The following is a 23,889-nucleotide window of genomic DNA, read 5'->3' on the forward strand; positions in this document are numbered from 1 at the left end:
CATGAAAATAACGTTATTTTAATATATATATATATATATATATATATATATATATATATATATATATATATATATACAGGGGAATGCAAAAGTAGGTATACAGTTGTCAAAAAAAGAAAAAAACGTATAAAGTTTAAGGCATTTATTATACAGACAAACAAATGTTGCATAAACAAGTAATAATTAGTACGTATAATAAGAAACACAGTGTAATAGGAGGCCCTATTTCCGCAGGTATTCAAATTGCTTGCCGTCAGCGTTAACACATTCCCCTAATCGAGAACGAACACTCATGAACACTCTAGAACAAAGATCTTTATCAGCATCAATTTCCTGACAAGCTTCCAAAATGAACTGAATCATGCTTTTGACAGTGCGAGGCTTGCGTGCAAAAACCTTATCTTTTACTGTGCCCCAAAAAAAGAAATCAATAGGAGTTAAATCTGGCGAGCATGGTGGCAAGTCGATGGGTCCACGGCGTCCAATCCATCTGTTGGGAAATTTTAAGTCAAGTAGTGCTCGCACAGTGAGTGCAAAATGAGGTGGGTCACCGTCTTGTTGAAAATAAAAGTCATCATTTTGGTATTATTAACGTACTTGGGGTATTATTGTATCCTGCAACATGTTTAAGTACACAGTTTGATCAATGCTTGTGTGAAGAATAATGGGGCTAACAACACCTTTGCAAGAAAGCTCGGCCCATACTGTTACCCCGGGTTGATTGAGTTGTTTTTCAATAGTGATGCGAGGGTTTTCGGTTGCATAATACACGCAATTGTGTCCATTAACGGCACCTGATAATTTAAAGTTTGCTTCGTCAGACCATACAATTTTATTTAGAATACCGTTACCTTCAAGTTCCTCGCTCAGGATGTTTTCAGACAATTGTAAACGTTCATTCAATTTTTATGAATCAGATGATTAATATTCGACATATATCTTTCTAATTAGATTTTTCCTAGAAAAAAAAATACGTCGGGCAGTTAATAACAGCCTTAAGTGAACTTGCTTTTGTGAAAGGAACTGGATTCGAACTTGTCACACCTACGTTCTCAATTCATGTCATGACTAATACATCATAATCACCTCCCGCGACAGTATCCCACCAATTCAGTTCTTGTTGACTTCTACTCGGATCGGACATACCAGAGGCGTCCACATCAACCCCTGTATACGTCATACCTGATTTCTTTTTTCCACTGACGTTATACCTGCTCTTCAGCCTTTTCATGCTATCTAATTTCTAATGACGTAATCTTGTTCTTTCAGACATTACACTTCTTTGAGACATCACACAGCTTCTAATGACATTCTCTAGAAATTTCAGTGCTTATGTATACCATTTTGGTGCAATGAAAACGATATCTATTTTTACTTTTTATGTTTTTTTACTGTTGCTTTTATATTTAACTGGTAATTGTAATCCGATAAACATTGAACACATCTTGCAACACGTAAGATATAAATTACGGATTGAATTCTACTTTCTCAAGTGCTGTCGCCATATCACCTTCTAAATGCCATATCTACGCTAATATTTAACACACAGATGTAAATGTATGCATTAGATAGAGCTTTAGTAAAAGTGCTTAATTATCCTCAGCAACATGTAAACAGAGTATATCAGGCAATCTGGCTATCTTGGTAACAGTTCTACCAATTCCACTTTTGGCAAATAAGCTAGATTCAAGGGTACTTCTGCATTAACCGACTCGTGGTTTCCACGAAGTTTCTCGGCTATGCTCGTCCGCTAACGAGAATAACCAGAAGCAGCCGAGTGCGAAACGTTAAACCACTACGATAAAATAAAAATTATAAACAAGAAAAACATGGAAATGCAATACAATGAAATTATTCAATACTAAACTGTAATTCTAATCCTAAATCCTAACCTTAACTTGTGCGATTAAAATCATTTTATTTCTTCCAGTTTATAAAACTCTAGCTGTAATAGATTATTAGTTAAAATAGACAGCAGATTCATTAAAAATTTAGGAACGCTCGACTGACCTTTGCGGTTATTTCCGTTAGCTACCGAGCGAGCCCGGGTCAACATCGTTGAAATCTCGGGTCAATAAATACAGAAGCACCGATCTAACAATACTCAGTTTGAATTTATGGCATAAAAGTAACAAGTCTGCATAATTCTATTGAAGACAATGAACCCTTCGTTCATTGTTGACTTCTGTCTTCCTTATTAGTCACAGTCTGGATACGTTTGGCTCACAGTATATAATTTCAAGAAAATGGACAATTCAGCTATTGTTAAATTTACGTTCACTGAATATTTTAAACACTCTAAATAAATATCATTATACGGAAAGTTATTAATTTACAGGCAAGAACTATAAGTTCGGCGTGCAGAGTTCTTTATGTCGCTAGAAATCCATATATAATCTCTAACGGCATGGAATAAATCATAATATAGACCAAACTCTTGTATATGAGTTTAGTGTAATGGAACATTCCGAAATGACAAGTTTTACTTTGTTTATCGCGGCAGTGTTTCCAGTCGCCCTGCAATTCTCCTGGTAAATGTGATTGAGAAGATTATGTTAGAGATTTCGCAGTCCTTAATCCACTGTAGAATTTCACACAAGCACACTTTCCAGGAATATAAATTTTAAAAGTGGACTGAACTAGACTAAATAAAAAGGAAAATGTTCTCTATGAATTAAACCGTATTCTTTATTATAATTTCACAATATATTACATACATACATAACCACACTCAAACACACGCGCACGCCCACATGCACACACAAATGCACACACACACACACACACACACACACATATATATAGTAAGTTATAAAAATATATATGGCAATTAAGCTACACAGAATATTCCGCGTTTCATTCTCGTGAGAATTAGTAAGGCTTATGACGAATTCTCACTGGAATGAAACGCGGAATATTCAGTATAGCTTAATTGCCATATATATTTTAATAACTTACTACCTAGCTGTACCAATGTATTAAACATTGTTGAAGTAAATACTGAAAATATACGCATAAAATTATATAAGGCATAAATTATATTTTCGTATATTAATATTATACTTTATTATAATTTTTTCCATTTTTCTTATTATCGTGTTTGTATGGAAATCGAAACTGTTGATAACAGTCCCATAAGTATTACTCGTAACGTTCTCACGGATTAGTGGAACATTAGTATAAGTGATGCACTGGAAAGTTTTAAGTAGTAGCAGAAGTTTCAGCGACTACATGATTCGGTAGAGAGCCATTGTCAAGATAGTAACTGGAGTCAGAAACTGGGTTCCTGTGAGTTAATAGGTGCGTGGAGTGTTACGATAAGCAATTTAATAAGTTTGGGGCTTGTGTAAGTTTAAGCATTTGTGTTCTAGTATTTTTTTTTTTACATTTGTTTTTAAATGTATCATCTCGTAGTTTTGGGCAAATATTTGTCTAACTTTCTCAAACTGAATAAACTAGCGTATGTTTCATTAAAGCGTTTCCATATATCGTGTGATTACACAAAACACGTGCTAAAATATTCATTGATTTTTGAATTGGGTTCCGTTTGACATTCATTTTAATTTGTTTCATTTAGATTCTCCAATATGTAAATCACATTGTTTGCATGTTGTGACGCATGGATACGTAAATAATAGTAATCTGTTTAATTTTCGGATACAAACTGACGCTGTATGTAAAGGAAATAGCTTAGTTGTGAATTTGTGCCTATATATATATATATGCTACTTTTTTAATCGCATAGTTAGTAGATACTGCCTAGCATATATCTGTATAACTATAAAGTGGAGTTATCTTCTCGTTCTGGCATGGATATCAAAAGTCTGATTAAGTTATTGAAAAGAACTGTTTAATATATTCAGGCATGGATATGCGACCGATTTCATAAATGTGAACTAATTTGCACTTTTTTAAAGGAGGCTTAATTGATTACTTATTCATTTCTATGCTATATTGATTGGTTTTATATTACTATTACGTTGGAGTCTACTTATGCATAGTTTTACATACATTGTACAATTGCGTATAATTTCAGATGGAGATGTATCAGAACACAATCATATATATATATATATATATATATATGTGTGTGTGTGTGTGTGTGTGTGTGTGTGTGTGTGTGACATTGCCGGTGTGCGTGCAAAAATTCTCTACCAAACTTTTCCCTGAATATTTAGTCCCAAAGTTGAAATTTTATATATGGAAGTTTAGACTTGTAGCGCACTTGCGATTTTTATTTTAGCCAGTAAAATAGATGCTAAGGTGGCAAAATTGAAAAAAAAGCAATGGTCTTCGCCTGACGTTTGTCGTCTATACAAGTTTTCTTTTTGCGAATTCTTTAATTAAAAGTTATAGAGAAAACAACGTTCATTTTTACAGTGTTTATATATGGATTGATTAAGGCTCGAAAAGTATACTTTTTCGGTTTCGATTCTAGCTTATAGCATACAAGTCATATTCTTTTTAAAATATTTCGTGGCGGCGACGAGAATCTTGAAGATGATGGTCGGCCATCTGATGTTGACAACTATAAGTTAAGAGCCTTAGTCAATCCACACTTGAACTTTCTTTTGAATATGCATATATATATATATATATATATATATATATACGACGATTTCCAACCGCTTGAATGAGATTGAGAAACAAAAAAGCTTGTAAATATGCGCCTCAAAAATTCAACGACAACCAAAAGAAAATCTGCTATGAATTATCATTGTACCTTTTTTACCCAACTAAAACGGCTCGTTTCTCTACAAGGTCTTTATTTACAATGAAAAGTGGGTTCTTTACGACAACCGGTGACGCTCAGTTGAGTGGTTGGACTCCAACAAAGCTCCACGACACTTCCTGAATACAGAATTGCACAAAAAAAAACAGATAGTGCTAACAGTTTGGTTGTCTGCGACAGGTCTCATCCATTACAGTTTTTTTTAAATGTAGGCGAGACCTGTCAACAAATGGATGAAATGCATCAGAAACTTAAACAACAACACCCAACATTAGTCAACAGAAAAGATCAAATTCTTCTCCACGACAATGTCTGACCGCTCGTGTCTAAACCGATCCTGAAGAAGTTAAACGAATTGGGCTACGAAACTCTGCCTCATCTGCCATACTCTCCAGACAATTCATCTACCGACTACCACTTTTTAAGCGTCTCAACCACTTTCTGACTGAGAAATTCTTCAAAAACCTAAAACGCCCTCAGCGACTTATAATCCGAAGGCACCACAGAATGGGAAATCGCCGGTATATGAGTTCACTTTAGGCTTTTCCGATCACAGAATGCCCCCCTCAAAGTTCCATAGTTATTCTGCACAACCAGGAACAACCCTCACAACACGACAGCTTGGTCTTGATCGTCTACGCGGGGCGCAGGTTTTTATGAGGGATTCTGATTACGTTGTTTCATCAAGAAAACTCCGCTAATCAAGGCATAAAGGTGCGGCCACACGCCACTTTGTAATCTCTTATTGATCAGAGGGCTATAGCCCTCACCAGGCACTCATCTTTCCATTGATGTTTCCTGAAAGATAACTCAAGTTGATTGTACGGTCCAGTAACGTTGTCAACAAGAACAATGTCAACAATAACAATAAGTAAAAACTCCAGTCGTTGATTTTCTTTTTTATAAAAAGGATAATAACAGAAAATATATAACTACAAAGTTCTAATATAATACCACTGTACAAAGATAATGTATAGGTAGTTGAAATCAAATCACTTCAGAATTCAGAGATCAACACCTGTCGTATCATCTGCGACCAATACGCTTTCACAAAGAGAGGCAGTCGCTTATATCCAGAATATAATTTTCGTATTTCGTAAATTTCGATAGTTATGGAATAGTAAATAGTAAACAGTCACAAAAAAGTGAGTTCATCCTTTATTTCGTTTTTTTTTTTAATATTGTCACCAGCAATTTGCTACTACATGGTAATAGGGAATCTTTTGTCAACGATAGTGTCAAAGCGACGACTTGTTCTAGCAGCACAGGTTTTAGCAAGCGACGAATCTATTTTTGTGTAAGTTCTATATATGACAAATGTACTCAAACAGGGGTCTTTCAGCTCGCGTATGTCTCAGCGGTCGGGGACATCGAGATCTATTTTCTAAAACTCAAACTCAACTTGGATCTCCTCTCAAGTAAACTGTGTTCTGATCTAAAATCGTTATTATGAGATAATGAGGTGACGAGTGGGGACTGAAGCTCTCCGATTTAATCTGGCCAGTCGTGGTTCACTGCATCATATCCACTTCTCGTGCATAATCGTTTATTGAGGTAATTTTCCATCTAGATGTTCTCAAGCGGAGAAGTTATTGGGACATGACCTCATGGTCAGACACTTCCCCGGTCTTAGCCTAAACAACTTTTCACTCCCATTCTCTCGAAATGCATTGTTTTACTAAGAAAATAATATAAGTATCAAGATATTATTATCAATCCTAAATCTGATAACTGAAGCTATTTTTCCTTTATTTGGATTGCGTCATCGACCAAACAAATAGAGCAAGCAAGGTAATCGAGTATTGCGTGAGATTGTTTACACAATAAAAGCTCTAACTTAGCCCTATTATTACCATTATTAATTTCAAATTTGACCACCATAGGTTGTTTGGTCACAGAGTTAATCGCCATAAGAACGCAAGATGTTTACGTTACTGGCATAAATACACTTGTTTTGTGCTTGCGTTTAGATAGTGCTTATTTAGATCAAAATATTTTTGTTTGAGCCAAGCTTTGTTAATCTGAATTTAAAAATTAAAAACTGAAGGGCTTTCTTGTCAACCTGATATCTTTATTTTTATTTATACCATATCTATTTTCGTATCAAATCCATCACTAGCAAGTCGATATATATATATATATATATATATATATATATATATATATATATATATATATATATATATATATATATATATATATATGTAAATATGTATGTAATGTATGGATCACCTTAAATGCAGAGAATACACTTTTACAAATTTCGCAAACGCCTGTCTATTCAGAGCATACACTTGTTCCGGCTTACCACCAATATATTCAAAATGCTCACAATATATAATGCATTTATGTCTTCTCATCTCTCATATACACGAAAGTAGTTTTTATATATATATATATATATTCTTATAGCTCTAGTGTTACTCTATTAAGTTATTGAACGAACTTTGTGATATCAATGCCGATATTTAAAACAAGTATATATATATATATATATATATATATATATATATATATATATATATATATATGACAATTATGGAACCTTTATTAATATTTTCGATTTTGATATAAAAAAGATTATACGGTAAATCGAAAAAATATAAAAAACAAGAATCATAAAGCAAAGTATCTCCGTTGCATTCAATAATGTTTGCTTGAATATATGTGTATTTGTATATATGTTTACTTTTGAAGCACCTTTAGTTTCTGACTAATTTTTAATTGTTTCAAAATCAAGTGTCTTAACAGATTTTGTCATTATTTTTATTCATAATAACAAACGTGATCATAATAAAAGGTTTGGCTATGCCAACTTTGCTGCCAGAGCTTGGCAGTTGGTTTGATATCGAAATAAATAATGAAATAACACGTTTTAATAATAACATATCCCTGGTTCAGTTAAAAATACTTAGCTTACTTTAATATATATTAAATAAAAGACGAAATGATTCTATTTTAACAGAACACAAATTCATAATAATTTGGTCATTGTTGTTATTCCTGATTAAAAACCAAGAAATGTATCACAATCACAACGGAAATAGCAATATATTTCCGCAGAATCCTACGAGTGATTATATGTAAATACCCGTTTACCACATTTATTATATAAAAATAACTTTTAGCAGCGTTTAAAAATATTTTATAAACTCTTAGTTTCCATCAAAATAAATATATGACGGTTTTATTCCAAACTAATGAACATTAGACACGTGGGTGATTTCATTTCCGATATTATTGCTTTGTTTAGAGTAATTCGCTGTGAATTATTAATGGTGTTTGAGATATTGACTAAATAATACAAATATATAACAGTAAGAAACTAATTAAAACGCCATCAATTATTTTCAAAATACATATGTGCAATACATGTGCAAACTCAATAACACTTTCCTATTCTCTCTCTATTTCTCTCTAAATATTTACGTATATATATATGTCTCTCTCTCTATATATATACATATATATAAATACATGTATGTATGTATGTATATATATATATAGTGTAAACTGTTTATTATTGCTTCATATACATTATAGAAGAATCACACATCTTTAGAGATAAGTCTTCAAATGAATTAACCTAAAAACCTTAAAAGATATTGTGAAAGTTCTCTTTCTGATATATTCAAATTTAAGTTAATATATTCATACACATATGCGTATTATCGAGATTGTTAATCCACATGGCTGACTGCTTTTATTTAACTAGTGTCCGTAATGATATTTATATGCATACATAACTCATCTTTTGACTGTAGCAATGAAAGAGGGGTTATTAAGTACATATGAAAATAGAAAAAACAAATATTGTATATGAACTGGGAAGAAAAATGTGCAGATAATATTAGATTTATCATGCATATATCTTTTGTAAGTGGAGTAAATTTTCAGTAGCATATGTTTGTACATAAATGGTATCGTACGGAATATTAGCAGTAGTAAAACTGAAGTATTAGCATTGTTCGTAAATAACAGAAATGTATCTGATAAAGTGCATGTGTTTATTTAAGTGCTAAGTTAAGAAACACCATCGATAATTTTACTTTCGACTCTGAAGTATCTTTATCATTCACAATGTGCTAATTGAACACATTTTAAAAAAGATGTCTAGAGTTTGAAAATACTAAATTCTTCCATTATATATTGTTACAAATACATGAAAACTTACGTTTGTCAGAACAATACAATTATTAACACAATTAATTAAGCTTTAAACATTTTTTTCTGTACAAAAAGTGGAAAGTTATGAATTTCACAAAGAAAGAAGACGAATATATGAATTATGTTCGCTAGCGTAGGCAGCAAATACTGCGATGATTTCAAATTGTCAGTGTTGCGTGCTAACAATTTTAAACGTCTAATCTTCGCACAGGGTTTAGTATTAAAAACGGCTGTAGAAACCAAACGAATTATGTTTTTAATAAGCTAGGAAATAAACTTGACAATAATTAGTAACGCAAATTAATTAACTTGACGTATCCTAAAATATGTTAAACCCCTTAAATACAGTGATTGCCTTTCTACAAGTTAGAGGGTAGAAGTAAACATACATTGTCTAGCGCAAATAGGGAGATTCCAACATTAATAAGAAAAATAAAAGCAAAGCCATTAGGCGATAATTTAAAAAATATCTTAAAGAAAAGTAAAAACAGACGACATTTGGAAGTGCATTAAAAGTAGTTATGGACAGCATGGTTATCCATGCAACATGGCAGGAAAATACTAAAAGAAGTTCATGCTTATCACACGGGCATTTTGCGGATGTAGAATCCCGAGAAGCTTTGTGCATTGGTCAAGTATGGGTAAATAGATTCAAAATGTAGTGAAACTATGAAAATGTTATGTATTGGCAGCGAATGCAGGTCCTATAAAGTTCAGATATTGGCTGAAAATTTACAACAGTCGTTTAGGATCAACATGAATTTTGATGGGTCAGAGCACGGTTCCTATTTTTTAATATTGTTAGAGATCCTCTCAAAATGGCTAGGAATATTAAATGTAAAGTATCAACTACGAAAATATTGTTTCGTCTGCTTCAAAGTCGTTGTATGAATTTACCAGACACCACAATTGAAACAATTAAAAATTAGTCAGAAACTAATTAACGTCTAGTAAATTAAAAATATTCTGTCAGTTTTTCATTGGAGCATATCAAGATCCTGTCATACAATATGGTGTGCAATAACCAGGCATAACGTGGATAAGAAGGTGAATAGTACACATACAGAGGGGCCAATAAATAATGTTTGCATGTATACGGAAAATAACAATGTCCAATCTGCTGTTATTGTAACAAAATTCATGTTTGCAAGGAAGAGTAAAACATTGATGGATTATGTTTAAATCATACGAAAATCTGACGATTCAAATTTATAATTTACTTTCTCGAACTGCACTCTTTATCTTGTGTTATTTTCAGTGCAAATGAAGCTCAAAGTGAGAAGAGTAGTTCGAAAGAATATTACGATTAATCATTCTACATCTAAAAAATTCTAAAAATGATGCATCGAAGTTAGAGAAAAAGCTTTAGATATTTAAAATCAATAACATTTTTGAGGAACGATATGCTGCCTAAAATAATACTCCAGAAGATGAACTGATAGATATCCTGTTTGACTCATTTGATGGAGCAATCCCCCAAACACGTCCTGAACAGCGAAAATCAAAACGAAAATGTAATATCGATTAGGTAAATTATATTTATTCATAAATTACTAGCAAAAATAGCTAATTCTCCTTAAAAAGAAAATAGTCATTGAACTGATTCTGTGCTAAAAAGTCTCCTGGAATTTCCAATACTCCTTATTCGATCACAAACGTAATAGATTTTACTCCTCGCACCAGCCGTGTATCGTTCAGCTCTCACTGAAAACGAACGATTACTTTCCTTAGCATTTAAGGGGAACTAAAATTATTGAAGATTTCAGTTATTTCTATGCTTTTTCATCCGGGGTGTGAATAGTGTATCCCTTCTGCGTCTTTATATTTACTCAGATTCCCCATGCTCATTTTCTGTAGTGGCAACCGATATTTATACCTAACGATTTTTTTTACAAATGTAAAATGATAGTTCCCTACATCTACCAAATAGTCCCAGTTTACTTGAATTCGACTTATGAGTTGCATGTATACTTCTAGTTGTGTTCGAGATCTGTCAGTTTATTTTAAACTCGTGGACCATTTATCAACAGCCATATAACTTTTAAGCATAATATTAAGCGAGTTATATTGAATTCATTTATGAGATTGTTTTACATTTTTATTCTCTCTGTCTACAGAAAAAATATTATTTGTTTGTCGTGAATCCGTTGCAAAATCACTAGGAAAATGGGGGGGGTCGTTATACTCTCATTTCCGCTAAATCATCTACTTGTTCAAGAGTCAAATACGCCCTAAGATGGAATACTATTGCTACATCTGGGATGGAACACATAAAAAAGACAGTTTCCTGCCTTGAGAGGCTGTCTTAGAAACTTGGTAAGCGAGAACATTTTCGTGTTCCATTCTCTCTCTCTCTCTCTCACACAGAAAGAGGCATTGCGAGTCTGTTTCTGCTCAATAGTAAATTTTATGTACGACATTTGTTGGCGATAAGCCTTATTCTATATTGCGTATTTTTCTATATTTCTTTTATTGTTTATTTATTAATTACCTTCCACTTACATTGTTTTTACTTTTACGACACATCATTTATTATCTTCATTCGTGAGCCTTGCACTGTTCACATTTATTAGTTACTTATTTTTATCCAGGATCCAGAGTTCAAGTTTCCAACTTAGACTGTTTTCTCCACATACTTAGCAATGTTGCGTCATATGTAAAGTACCCTTTAGCATTTATCCACCCATGTTTAAGCTAATTGTCACTAATGATGCCTTGAAGTTAATCCATTTGATGGCTATGTTTCATCTGTGCTTTACCTCCTTTTTTCCTTGCTACTTTCCGTCCTTTTGTTTTTCGTTGGATTACCTCAGCAATTAAGGGAGTAGGAGATATCGACACTAATTTTTTAAAAGATTTTAAACATGGTTGATAGAGTGATTATCCATCCGTAGTTAATAGAAATTAATTCCACAACATTTTTAATCAGTGTCTCTGTTCCTGACGTGACGAGAAGAAATAAGACAATAAGTAGGTAGTTAAAACATTATGGGTACGCTGATAATACATGAAGTAATCTCTATCGAAAATCTGAATTGGTAATAACTAAGGCTGTGACAACAGCATATTTTTTTCAATGTTTTGATTATTGAGTATAGTGTAAGCAATTGAGTAAGAAGTGTAAGCCATTTTTTATTTTCACAACAGTTTCAGATGGTTCGCTGTTACACACAAGTCCTGGGAGGGGACTTGTTTGTAGTAGACAGTTCCACAGAACAAAATATTCTTGCCGTGTCGAAACCCGGGAAAGAACATGTGAAATTGCTCCAGAAAAGGTTTAATATTTATGAAGCAATTCTGGTTCCTGATTGGTTGGTAGCAGAACGTGAATTAATTTGATTCGCCAGTTCTTAGCAGCATCGGTTATAAATAGAATCTTCCGACTGTGTGGGATCATACCCCATTAACCCAAAATATTGCAACAATATCCGTTAATACATTATATGTTTTTATATAGACTGATGTGGTTCTCAGTTGTTTGACTGGGTCTTACTGTCGGATATATACGTGAGAGTCAAAAGAATGAAAAGATTATTCTGTTGTCACAACACTAGTAATAACTATTCTCATTGTAACTACGATTTTTCATATTGTGTGAAAAAAACCTATACAGTGAGACACTAAGGTAAATAACTATAAATGTTTAACACACACACACACACACATATATATACACACACACACACACACATATATATATATATATATATATATATATATATATATATATATATATATATATATATCACCTTATATTTTTTGTCTGTATTACATCTTAACTAAAGAAATTCCTGAAATCTTATTTCATAATAGCTATGTGCTATGCAGTTCAACATTTTTTCATAGATCGCCTTTGGACTTCACATACAAATTTCAGTCCCTACTTGTTTTTTTCAAAAGTTTTCTTGTAAGTATTACTTTAATTTTATCAGCAAATGTGATTTTTCTTATATATTGTCCCAGAAGCGAAATATATTTTCCGAATCATAGTACTTCCATTTTGTCATTTCTTTGTTTATCCTATGAAAAAGCAAGTATTCTTTCTCCGTAAATATATCGACTGCAGGTGTATACACCTTCTCACCCAACATTGTTAATTTATTTTTATTGGCTCACAAGAAACTTTCACACGCGTCATTAAAAATATCTGCTTGAAAACAGCATGTGCTGTTCCCTGGAAACTGAGTGTTAACAAGTTTCCCCAGGTGTCCAGTACTCGTCACCTTTTTCGATAACATTTGCAAATAAATTTGCATTATCAAAACACCTGCTTGTCATTGATTTCTTCTTGGCAGCGGCTATTGTTATCCACTGGAATTTGAGTAGCAATAGCCGCCCCAAGGTCCCAGTTCTCTTTGCACTTAGCCGGCAGCGGTCTGGTCAGTTCATCGGTCTTTCTTTCCTCCTTGACTCTACTTGGTTATTTGGCCTCACTCTTTTGGTGGAAGCAGTGATGTGGAAAGGGGATGATCAGGGTGGTGTTAGAGAACTTATAGATTCGCGACAACTGTGTTCTTGGATCTATGTATGTTTCATGTTTTGCATTTTCAGCAGTTTTTATGGCCCCCACTTGATGCCCCCCTCTGTTAGTTTCACATTGAAGGGGTTTTCTTAATATTTCAGCTGTTTTCATTATTGTTGTTCGTTTTATGTTTCCAGTCATTTCGTTGATTCCAATTTCTCCTATTCTTTTTTCAAATTATTTTGGGATTGTTCTTAGTGCTCCTACTATTATAGGTATTGTTTTGATTTTCTTCATCTTCCATATCCCTTTCAACAATTTGGCTAGCTCTGTGTATATGCTCTGTTTCTCCGTTTCTTTGATATTCACCCTGTAGTGAGCTGGAACAGCAAAGTCTACAATTTGACAGGACTTTTCTTTCTTGTTAATTATTACAACATCCGGTCTTCTTGCTTGGATGGATTTATCAGTTTGTATGTCCATGTATCATAGAATTTTGTGATTTCCAACTTGGTCGTTTCTCTTCTTATATTCCTTTTGGGCCAGTTTGCTGCATTCACTTATTATATGGTTTATTGTCTCGTTTCTTTGTCTACAGAGTCTGTATTTGCTGTTTTCTTGTGTTTTGTCGATATTTGCTTTGATGAGGTCAGTTCCTATCGAGTTGTCTTGTGCTGTTATTATTAGGGATAAGGTTCTCGGTTTATGTGTCCTTTTCGCATACATGTCTAAGTGTTTTCATTATTTTCATCTTTTGTCATCCTTATGAATCTTCCGTGTAGTTGTTTCTCTTCCCACTTTTCTTTTTTTTGTTTTATCCTTTTTCTCTCTTTTTTCTGTTTTATTGATTTTTAGTGGCTCTTATTGCTATGATTATTCTTTCAGTGATTTGCATTATGTATTATTATTATTATTATTATTACGATTATTGTTATTATTATTATTATTATTGATGATGATGATATTTTAATTTCTCAGTTTTTGTCTTACAAGCAGGCAACTTTGAAAATGAAGATCCACCTCTTGATTATACTATTCACTGGTATTTTGCTGTTCAACTCGATTACCGCCCAGTATCCGAGTTACCATGACAACAGATACCCAGGCTCATCACCGAGTAGTAATTCAAACTACAATTGTAACAATTGTTTCCGGATGAGAAATCTTTGTCGTAACAATTTTCTGCCCTTCTGGTTTTGCCACGAGACGCACTCCAGCTGTTACTACCGATTTTGTTATCACTACAACGCTCAAAGGTTAGTCATTTGCTTTCCATCCTTATTCATACTAGCATATATATATATATATATATATATATATATATATATATATATATATATATATATATATATATATATATATATATATATATATATATATATACACGGACATTCCGGACAATTTCATGTGTTAAATATTCAATTTTATAAACAATGACTTTTGTTTGATATGGGCTTGACGAAATGAAAAGGCATAATATATATATTAGAATGACAAGAAAGTTCTTGCGGTTTTTAACTTTTAAATACAGATGAAAATATCTCGGCTCAAATAAATAGTTATTGAAATAAGTTCCATCAAAAACAACACAGTTTTCCTAACGCTAAACAAGAGTATTTATGCTAGTAATGAATAAATCTTGCGTTCTGGAAGCGATGAAGTCGCTGAAACCTTTTTTGATATCGCTTAGGTATTTGAAGCATTTCTCATGCAGCAAGTTGTCGAAATGCTTTAAAAAGTGGTAGTCGATATGCGAGAGGACTGGAGAGTATGACGGATGAGGCAGAGTTTTGTAGCTCAATTCGTTCAACTTTTGCAGAATCGGTTTAATAACGTGCGGTCCGGGATTGTCGTAAAGAAAAATTGAGCATTTTCTCTTGACTAACGCTGGGTGTTGTTTTTTTACAGTATTCTCTGTCGTAATGGTTTCGTCTGCATTAAAAATCTGTAATGGATGAGACCCGACGCAGACCACCAAACAGTCAGCATGACCTTCTTTTGATGCAGCATTGGCTTTAGGAAATGTCGCGGATCTCCGTCGGCGTCTAACAACTGTGGAGAATAGCCGGTTAACATAAAGAACCCACCTTTCGCTCCAAGTCACAACGTGGTCGAGAAACGGGTGGTTCCTCTTGCGAAAAAGGAGGGAAGAAAGCACTTCTTAATGGCGTTTCTTTTGTGCGTCGTCTAATTAGTGAAACACCCATTTATCAAGTTTTTTTTGTCTTTCCAATGTTTCAAGTGGTTGAAAATCGTCGTATAAGTTACGTGTTATTTAGAAGCAAATTCTCGAACAGTTGTGATTGGATTAGCTCAAACTTAGGCTCCGTATTGATTGTTGTTAACATCCGATGGCTGACCACTGTACTTATCATATTCAAGAGTATAATCGATACCAGAAAATGTTTTAAACCATCATTGTGTTGTGCGTTTAGTAATGGTTCCTGGGCCAAATGTTTTGATATTGCGAGATGTTTCAGCAAATTTCTGGCCTAGCTTGAATTGAAATGAGAAAATTGTGCCAATTTCCTTTTTTCAATCTTGTATTTAACGTCTTAAAAGAAGACATAATTGTTTGAAAACGATTATAATTTAAACGATTAGATAGGGCGAAAATCGTCCTTAAACATGATATATAAAGGAAAACCTTATTTGGAAATACATCATTTGAAATCAAAATTAAAAATTCTGCAAGAACAATCTTCTTAACCTAATAGATGCCTGGACGCATCTATGTTAAGAAAGCATGACAGACAGAAATGATATTTAAAGCTTAAACGTGACAGATCGATTTACGACTAATTCCTCATGTAGAAAAAAGTGGGTAGTTTTAATAATGCTACTTGAACTACTTGAGCGTGACAGACCGATAAAATAACTATTTCGAGCTGTTACGTGACGTTCCAACGGACGGAAAGAACCTCATTAATAGGTGTGTGGATGCAGCGAAAATTTCTATTTACGACTTAAGCCTAACTAATGCTATTTTACAATTTACAGTGACAGATCAACAAAAATATTATTTCCAAATGTAATCTTAAAAAGTTATGAAAGGACAGAATTCCTTATACGCCAAGAAAATGAGATTGATCCTTTCAATCCGCACGTATAGCGACGAAAATTATATTTCAAACGTAAGCATTACACGCGAACGGAAAAATAAAACGACGAAATGATAGAAGAAAGGATTGACAAACGGACAGATCAAATTATAGAGGTAATTTATCGCATCTAAACATATCACAAATAACGTTTAAATAATACAATACTATTCTAAACATTTACTGAATAAAAGACAACCTTCTTTTATTTTCCGAATTTCTTACTTGCTTATTGAGTATTGCAAAAATGTTGTTTATTTTATTTTAATTTTACTTTTCTGACCTTTTCTCTCATGATAACATTGTATTTTTACTCGTTTGAAGCTTTTAAATTACCATTGTTCTTTGACTTAATGCATTCTTAAATACAATGCCCATGCTAGCCGTGTGTGGTTCTTAATGTCTGATACTAAAATCCTGGAAAGATTATTTTATAGGTGAAGAGTACAAGGGGCTAGTTACTTTGCCTCCAAGACGACTCCTCGTGTCTGTTTTGAATGATAAACATTATTTTGAATCCTTATAACCCTAAAGCTTACATTGCATTCTTGTAGTCATAGTTTAGATCATCTCTTCTTTTCCACGTTGACAAAAACAATTGCTTAGCTCTTCATTTTGCCGTAAAACTACATATCTCGTGTGTGATATTATTGGCGGGAAATTATTCTCTGGTCCTTTTAACTTGAAAAGACAAAACTTTAAAAGTAAATACTTAATATCTGCAGTCTTTATTGTTGTTATTGTTATTGTTATTATTATTATTATTATTATTATTATTATTATTATTATTATATCTATATTAGGTCAACATGCATTATCTTTAATTATACCTATATTTGATATTACATCGATATTGAATAGATTCTTATTAGCTATAATTATATTTACACGTACAATTATCTATATTTAGTTGGTACACTTGTATTCTTTTCTTTCCCTTATGTGGGCTAAAGTAAGTAGTAATTTTGGTTTTGGCGTCTGAATTGACACAAATCTTAACGCGTTATACTATTCTTATTCTAATGCATTTATTAATGAGTAAACCTTATTTATTCCTCAAAATTACATCCCATGCTCATATTTATCTAAGATTTTTCACTTAAAACTTCCTATCATATCTTAATTTTTGTTTTGCTGAGCAGTACCGTTAGAACTTACAACTAATCCAAACTGCGGGCGCAGAAATATCTGGCTTTGAACCCAGGCGCAGGGCTACTCATCTCAGTCTCGATAGACCCGTAGATCTTAGGTCATCTCTCTAGGAGAAGGAAAACATATCAACAACATATATGCAATGTGTCATTAATATGTTGATGAGAGTACCCAGTTGTGTAAAATTATAATCAATAAACAATTATATACTTTTTATGTCATAATTGGCCCGATAGAAGAGTGCGTAAGTAGTTACAAATAAAAGCCGAAAATTTAGAAATGGAGAAACAATATGTGCGTGTTTTCATTGTTAAGTGGTATCTTAATATATATATATATATATATATATATATATATATATATATATATATATATATATATGCATATATATAGAGAGAGAGAGAGAAGGAGAGAGAGAAAGGAGAAGAGAGATGGATACATAGAGAGATAGAAAGAGAGGGAGAGGGAGAGAAATAGAGATACCTGTTAAAGATCGTCTTACAAAATCAATAATTTACTTTCATGCCTTTATATTATGTTCGTCTGTAAGTAAATAGGTCAGTCTGGTTAAATTACTCGTTACCTTGAAACATTGTGCTGTAATTATGATATCACTCGCGTGTCGATCTTCTATTCATATTTCAGTATCTTTAAGAATTGTTTGTTTGTGATGTATGAAATTAAGAAGTAAACTTACAAATAATATTTGAAATGTGTAAAAACGCAAAACTTTCGAAGTATTAGTATTTTAACAGTTGCTTATGTGTTTTTTTTTACTTTTTATTTTATCGATATGTGGTATTTAAATAAATCACATGTATATTAATTACTTTATTTTCGATACTTTTGTTGTTATACTTATCTTATTTGTTTTATGATAGAATTAAACGTCTCTTCATACACAAATCCTTATCAAGGCACGCAACATATATATATATATATATATATATATATATATATATATATATATATATATATATGTTGCATGCTTGGCTGATCGTACCTTGCTATTTTATTTGCTAGCATGTATAGTCTAGCTATTTTATTTGCTAGCATGTATAGTCTAGCTTCGCAAATCTGTTTTGAAGTGGATATATATAAACAATTTAGTTTAGTGCGAGTGGATTTCTAATGCCAAATCAGTGGTTGATTAGAAAATCTTTATAAACAACTATAAGCGGGTGAATTTAGTGCCTTAGATACTCTCTGCTTTTCTTGCGTTTCAAGAAGACACCTCATCTATTCTTAACCTTAATTAATGTAGTGATATATAATTTACATTTAATTAACGACAGTTTATATTTGATTTAAATTAAACTTATATCGGTTTTTATTACTTTGCCGTCTGTTAAATAATATTCATTTGTTTCAATTCCAACTACGATTTTTATTTAGTTTGAATTCTTTGTTTTAACTTAAAGTTTCAACATTTTAAAGTTTTAAAAATTATACAAAACTGTGGTTTATGTTTTGCACTTTAGCGTGTCGATTTTTGAATCTATTTTATTTTCTTCGTTATCTTTTTGGAAGCAATGCATTTTGAATCTTATTTCAACGATGCTGATCACAGCGAGGAAACTACAAGCATCTCGAATGGAAGTGACTTAACCGGGCCAATGTCTTTGTGGTTTCATTTGCAAACATCCATTATTATATTTTTTAAATCGTCATGAAATATAAAGGTAAGTATTTAGATAGAAAGAAGTAATGCACCTTTATTGTCCAATACATAGTAATAACAAACAGCAATGCATTACCATTGAATGTATTCGCATATGACATTTATAAAAACAAAAGTTGCCTCTATTCAGAAACAACACACGAGCACCAATCATTTTTCGTAGCGTATCGCATTAAATATGACTGGTAAACTGATTTTTGGTTGGCATCTCAAGGACACAGACACAAGTACAAATTCAGTTAATGGTCTAATATTGTGTTCTTCGTTAGTGCTATTTAATTAACAGACTTATTGTCCAGTACCCACAAGTAAACACAAAAGCAAAATAACAGAGACGTATTAAATAAAACATCCTATATACACAACTAAGGCAGCTTTTCCTCGATGCATATATGGGAACTTAAGGCTAACTGACGATCTTTAATTGTCTCTCCAGTTTAAATAACACAGATTTACAAAAAATGCGAAAAAATACGGAAATTCATTCATCTTTAACTTATTTTATATGTAAGGACACCTCCAACTCTGTCGTACATATCAAATAAACATAGGTACGGCCCGAGGTAATATCTTGTGGTGTTGATTAGTTATTAAACGAAGCATTAGTTACTTATATTTTATCTTCAAAGATCCAAGATTTGTCTCAATGGTTCACTTCAATCTGTGCACCACTTAAAATTATTTATATGGATTTTCCTTCCTGAAATACATATCATATTTCATTTTAAATCTATCATCAGTTTTATTTATCTATATTATTTAATTTGTTCAAATTATTTCAATACATCATCATTTATATTTATTTAAATTATTTTTATCTATTAAAACTATTTTTTACTTTATGAAAATTATTTTAAATCTATTATCAGTTATATTTATTTAAATTATTTTAATACATCCACATTATTAAAATTATTTCAATCATTTTAAATATATCATCAGTTATATTTATTTAGATTATTGTAATATATTATTATTTAGTTTATTTAAGTTCTTTTAGATCTACCATCGATTATATTTATTTAAATTCTGTTTATTTATTTAAATAATTAATTTAGTTTATTTTAATAATTTGTAAATTTCTTATCATTTTAATGCTAGCGACACCTAATATAATAATTAGAAATTGAACTTCTTTCCTCTGCAGGCTAAAATATAATTCCTATTCGTTTTTTTTTCTGAAACAAGTTTTATTGCAATTATTTACTAATTCATAAAATGTATATACGGATAAATATATGATTCCATTGCGTTAATTATATGTTCGGATTCAACACGCAATAAACGCCATGTTCAAAATTACAAATGGGATATTACAAAAAGTATTACATTTAAACCCTTGACAAATTATCCCTATTATTTCAATTGAAGCAAACTTTTATTCAAAGTCTAGATTTTGTATATTTGTCTTTTCATTGTTTGATAACTGAATTTAAAGAAACTGGAGTTATCGTGTTTGTCATTAAGACCATTTATTCGAGGTGTTTCAATAAGTTTCCAGATATTTTAGAACAGGCATTTAAAATTTTCGTAGACTCTTGAAAATTCAATGTGTGATAACATACATATTATAAGATTACTGGCTACTTTTTATGATTTTAGGTTCAAATAAACAGTACAGCAGGAATTAAAATACACCTTACTAAAGCCTTACTGTCACAACTGGTGAATTTAAAAATATCAATCTGTACGTAAGAAAACTTTAGAAGAAAGATATGCAATAAAATTCTCTTTTAAGCCTGGAACAAACGCCACAGAAACGTATGGGATGCTTCAGACCTCTTTGGGACCATCTTGCATGAATCGAACATTTTTGAGTGGCATGAGAGTATTAAGAAGTCTGTGACGTATGATGAGAGGTATGGGAGGTGTAAGGAGGCCAGAACATCAGAGTTGATTGACCAAATATAGAATATCGTAGATAAGGACCGTCGTGTGTCTACAGAGACAATAATTGCACAGTTTGATGTCAGTTTGGGAACTGTACCCACAATTAATCACGAGGAACTTAAAATGCGAAAGATTTGCACGAATTTCATTCCGAGGGTGCTTACAGAAGATCAGAAAAAAAGACGTTGTCATGACGGCAGGGAGATTGACAAACTATCAATTCAGATCCTGCAGTGATTGATGCTCTGGTGACTAGCAATAAAAGCTGGATCTATTGCTATGATCCAACGACCAAGAGACAGAGTTTACCTTGGCAGAATGCCGACTTTCTCAGAGCCAGTAAGGGCAAACCGAGCAAATCCAGCCAGAAACATGTGATGCCCCTTTTTTGACAGCACGGGCATGATCTACAGTCACTGATTACCCACTAGACAGATAGTCAACAAGAAATACTATTGTGAGGATTTAATGGAGTTCATGGAAAGGATTACGTCGGTAGAGGTCAGCACTTTTCAAATCGGGTCAGTGGTATTTCCACCAAGATAATGTATTAGTCCAGAACTCCATCTTTCTCATATACTATTTGACCATGATGGTCATCAGAACACTTCCTCACTTTTCCAGTAATTCAGAGCCTGTGGCTTTTAGTTATTCCCCAAGCTTAACAAAAACCTCATAGGTTGCCGTTATGATACAACTGAGAAGATGAAAGCGGCTGTGACGAGGGTCATTGACACGCTCACAGAAGAGGACTTTTATTCCAGGTTGTTGGAACGGTACAAGTGCATTGCAGTCGGAAGAGATTACTTCTGTCAATAAAAGTGCATATACAGAAAACAACCCTGAAAACGTATTGTATTTATTTATATGTTTTTGCCAATTCGTTATAAATAAAACTAATGAACAGAGAGTTGCAGCAATATCAGAAAAACGATCTTAATGTGTATAATGAGGTAAAAATAGGGCGAGCTGATAATAATACGATTCAATAAGCCTAGAGTCATAAAGCAAACATCAAAGTTTGCTTAAATGTTTTTTATTGGAGGGGGGGCTAATTTTAAAAAATATATCTTGGAATGCCGGAGACTATCACAGCCGAAACGTTGTTAATAAACCAACCTTGTAAGGATAACGGTCAAGAAATAACAGCGCCTAATCTCAGAAAACTCGTCGGCGAAGATAATCGTTATTAAATTACGCATGATGAACGACGTAATCAGACGTGGGAACTTTTCTCACCTTCAGCAAACGAAGTGTTTTCCAAGATGAATGATATTGATTTTTCGGGTCGTCAACTCTAATTGGAAATGAATCTATCATCAAGGATGTGAGAAATCCTCCAGTTCACGCTTCTCTCTAGGAATCCATTAGCAATATTGAATTATGAAAAGAGTGTTTGATTAATCTATCTCAAAGCCCGCCTCATTACATTCGGAACAGATGTCTCTTGTTCCATGGAGGATTGGATCTGTGTATTTCCGACGTAAATTCGATTAAGAACACGAATAGCGTAGAACATTTAAAGAGGCAATTGAATGGATTAAAAAATGTTGGTAGAAACGGAAGATATTGGATAAAGTATCTAATAGTATTTTATCTGTATATCTATTATAAAGGAATATTTGATACCTGTTTGTTTGTATCCGAATCTGTATTATTATTTACATTTTTCTATTGTACTATTTTCAATGCTCATTTCAGTTGGCCATGCTATTTCTATTACTAATTTACGCTGTTAAATTCCGATCATGTAGTATATGCTTAGTAATCATGCAAGTCTTGTTTTTGAATGTGTAGTACCTGTTCTGGTGTAATAAAACTATACTTCTATGTATTGCCTACTACGTTAGAAGCAGTGTAGTATATTTCCCTTCGGAATGATACCATTCACCCATGCTTATAAAATATACGACCAGAGGAAACATATAGTTGCTTATAAAGATAAGCTTGTATTAATATTTTAGATGTTCTTTGTAATAATTAAAAACTGAGTTGAGAAAGTATGTAAACATAAGAGTCCCTCAAAGAGGCATAACAAATATATATTACTATTACTACTCCTTTTATTATTATTATTATTATTATTATTATTATTATTATTATTATTATTATTATTGATTATAGAAGGAAAAGTTGTCAGAAATGGCAGTACGAACGAACAATTTCATACAAGTATGAAGATAAAGAGATATCTACCAATTATTGAATTTCTATTGTTCCAGTCCGTTGAAAGTTAACCTGAATTCAGAAAAAATATCTAAGCATGTACATGGAACACACTAGACACCTAAAAATATATGGAATAGGATGAAACATACCGGGATACAAACTATGGCAGGGCCACTAATTAAAACATAAAGGATAAAAGAAAAATACTACGGTAAATAAAATTGAAGGGGGCAAAGATATTGTACAAAATACCTCATTAATGAAAACAATTCAAATGTTATGAAACCTCCTCCATTGCAGAAGAACTTGGGAATTGAAAGACCGGGGACAAAAGGATGCAGATCTCAACTGAAAAAATAAACGATGATAGTAATCTTGACATTTTTCCCAATCGCATCACAGAGAGTGTCAATGGACGATATCTGAAAAAAATGTTGATAGAAGTAAAGTGATTAAAATACCATGTACTTATGCGACAGTTATCTATCACTGGTAATGACTCTAGTGAGAATTTAAAATCACTAAATAATGAACA

The 23,889-nt window shown here is 32.5% G+C and overlaps 1 long non-coding RNA gene across 2 annotated transcripts in view; it reads left to right on the forward strand.

Annotated features, from left to right (window-relative positions):
• LOC145284051 (uncharacterized) overlaps positions 1-23,889 on the forward strand; it is a 67,153-nt gene that overhangs the window by 13,582 nt on the left and 29,682 nt on the right. Inside the window, exons 2-3 of one of the 2 annotated variants that reach the window (XR_013868791.1) lie at positions 14,340-14,617; positions 19,145-19,296. This is a non-coding gene — a long non-coding RNA (uncharacterized LOC145284051). The remainder of the gene's footprint in view (positions 1-14,339; positions 14,618-19,144; positions 19,297-23,889) is intronic. The other variant, XR_013868790.1, reaches the window with a different exon arrangement.

Source organism: Euprymna scolopes, chromosome 8, assembly GCF_053919585.1.
Source record: "Euprymna scolopes isolate OS-2025 chromosome 8, ASM5391958v1, whole genome shotgun sequence".
NCBI lineage: Eukaryota > Metazoa > Mollusca > Cephalopoda > Sepiida > Sepiolidae > Euprymna > Euprymna scolopes.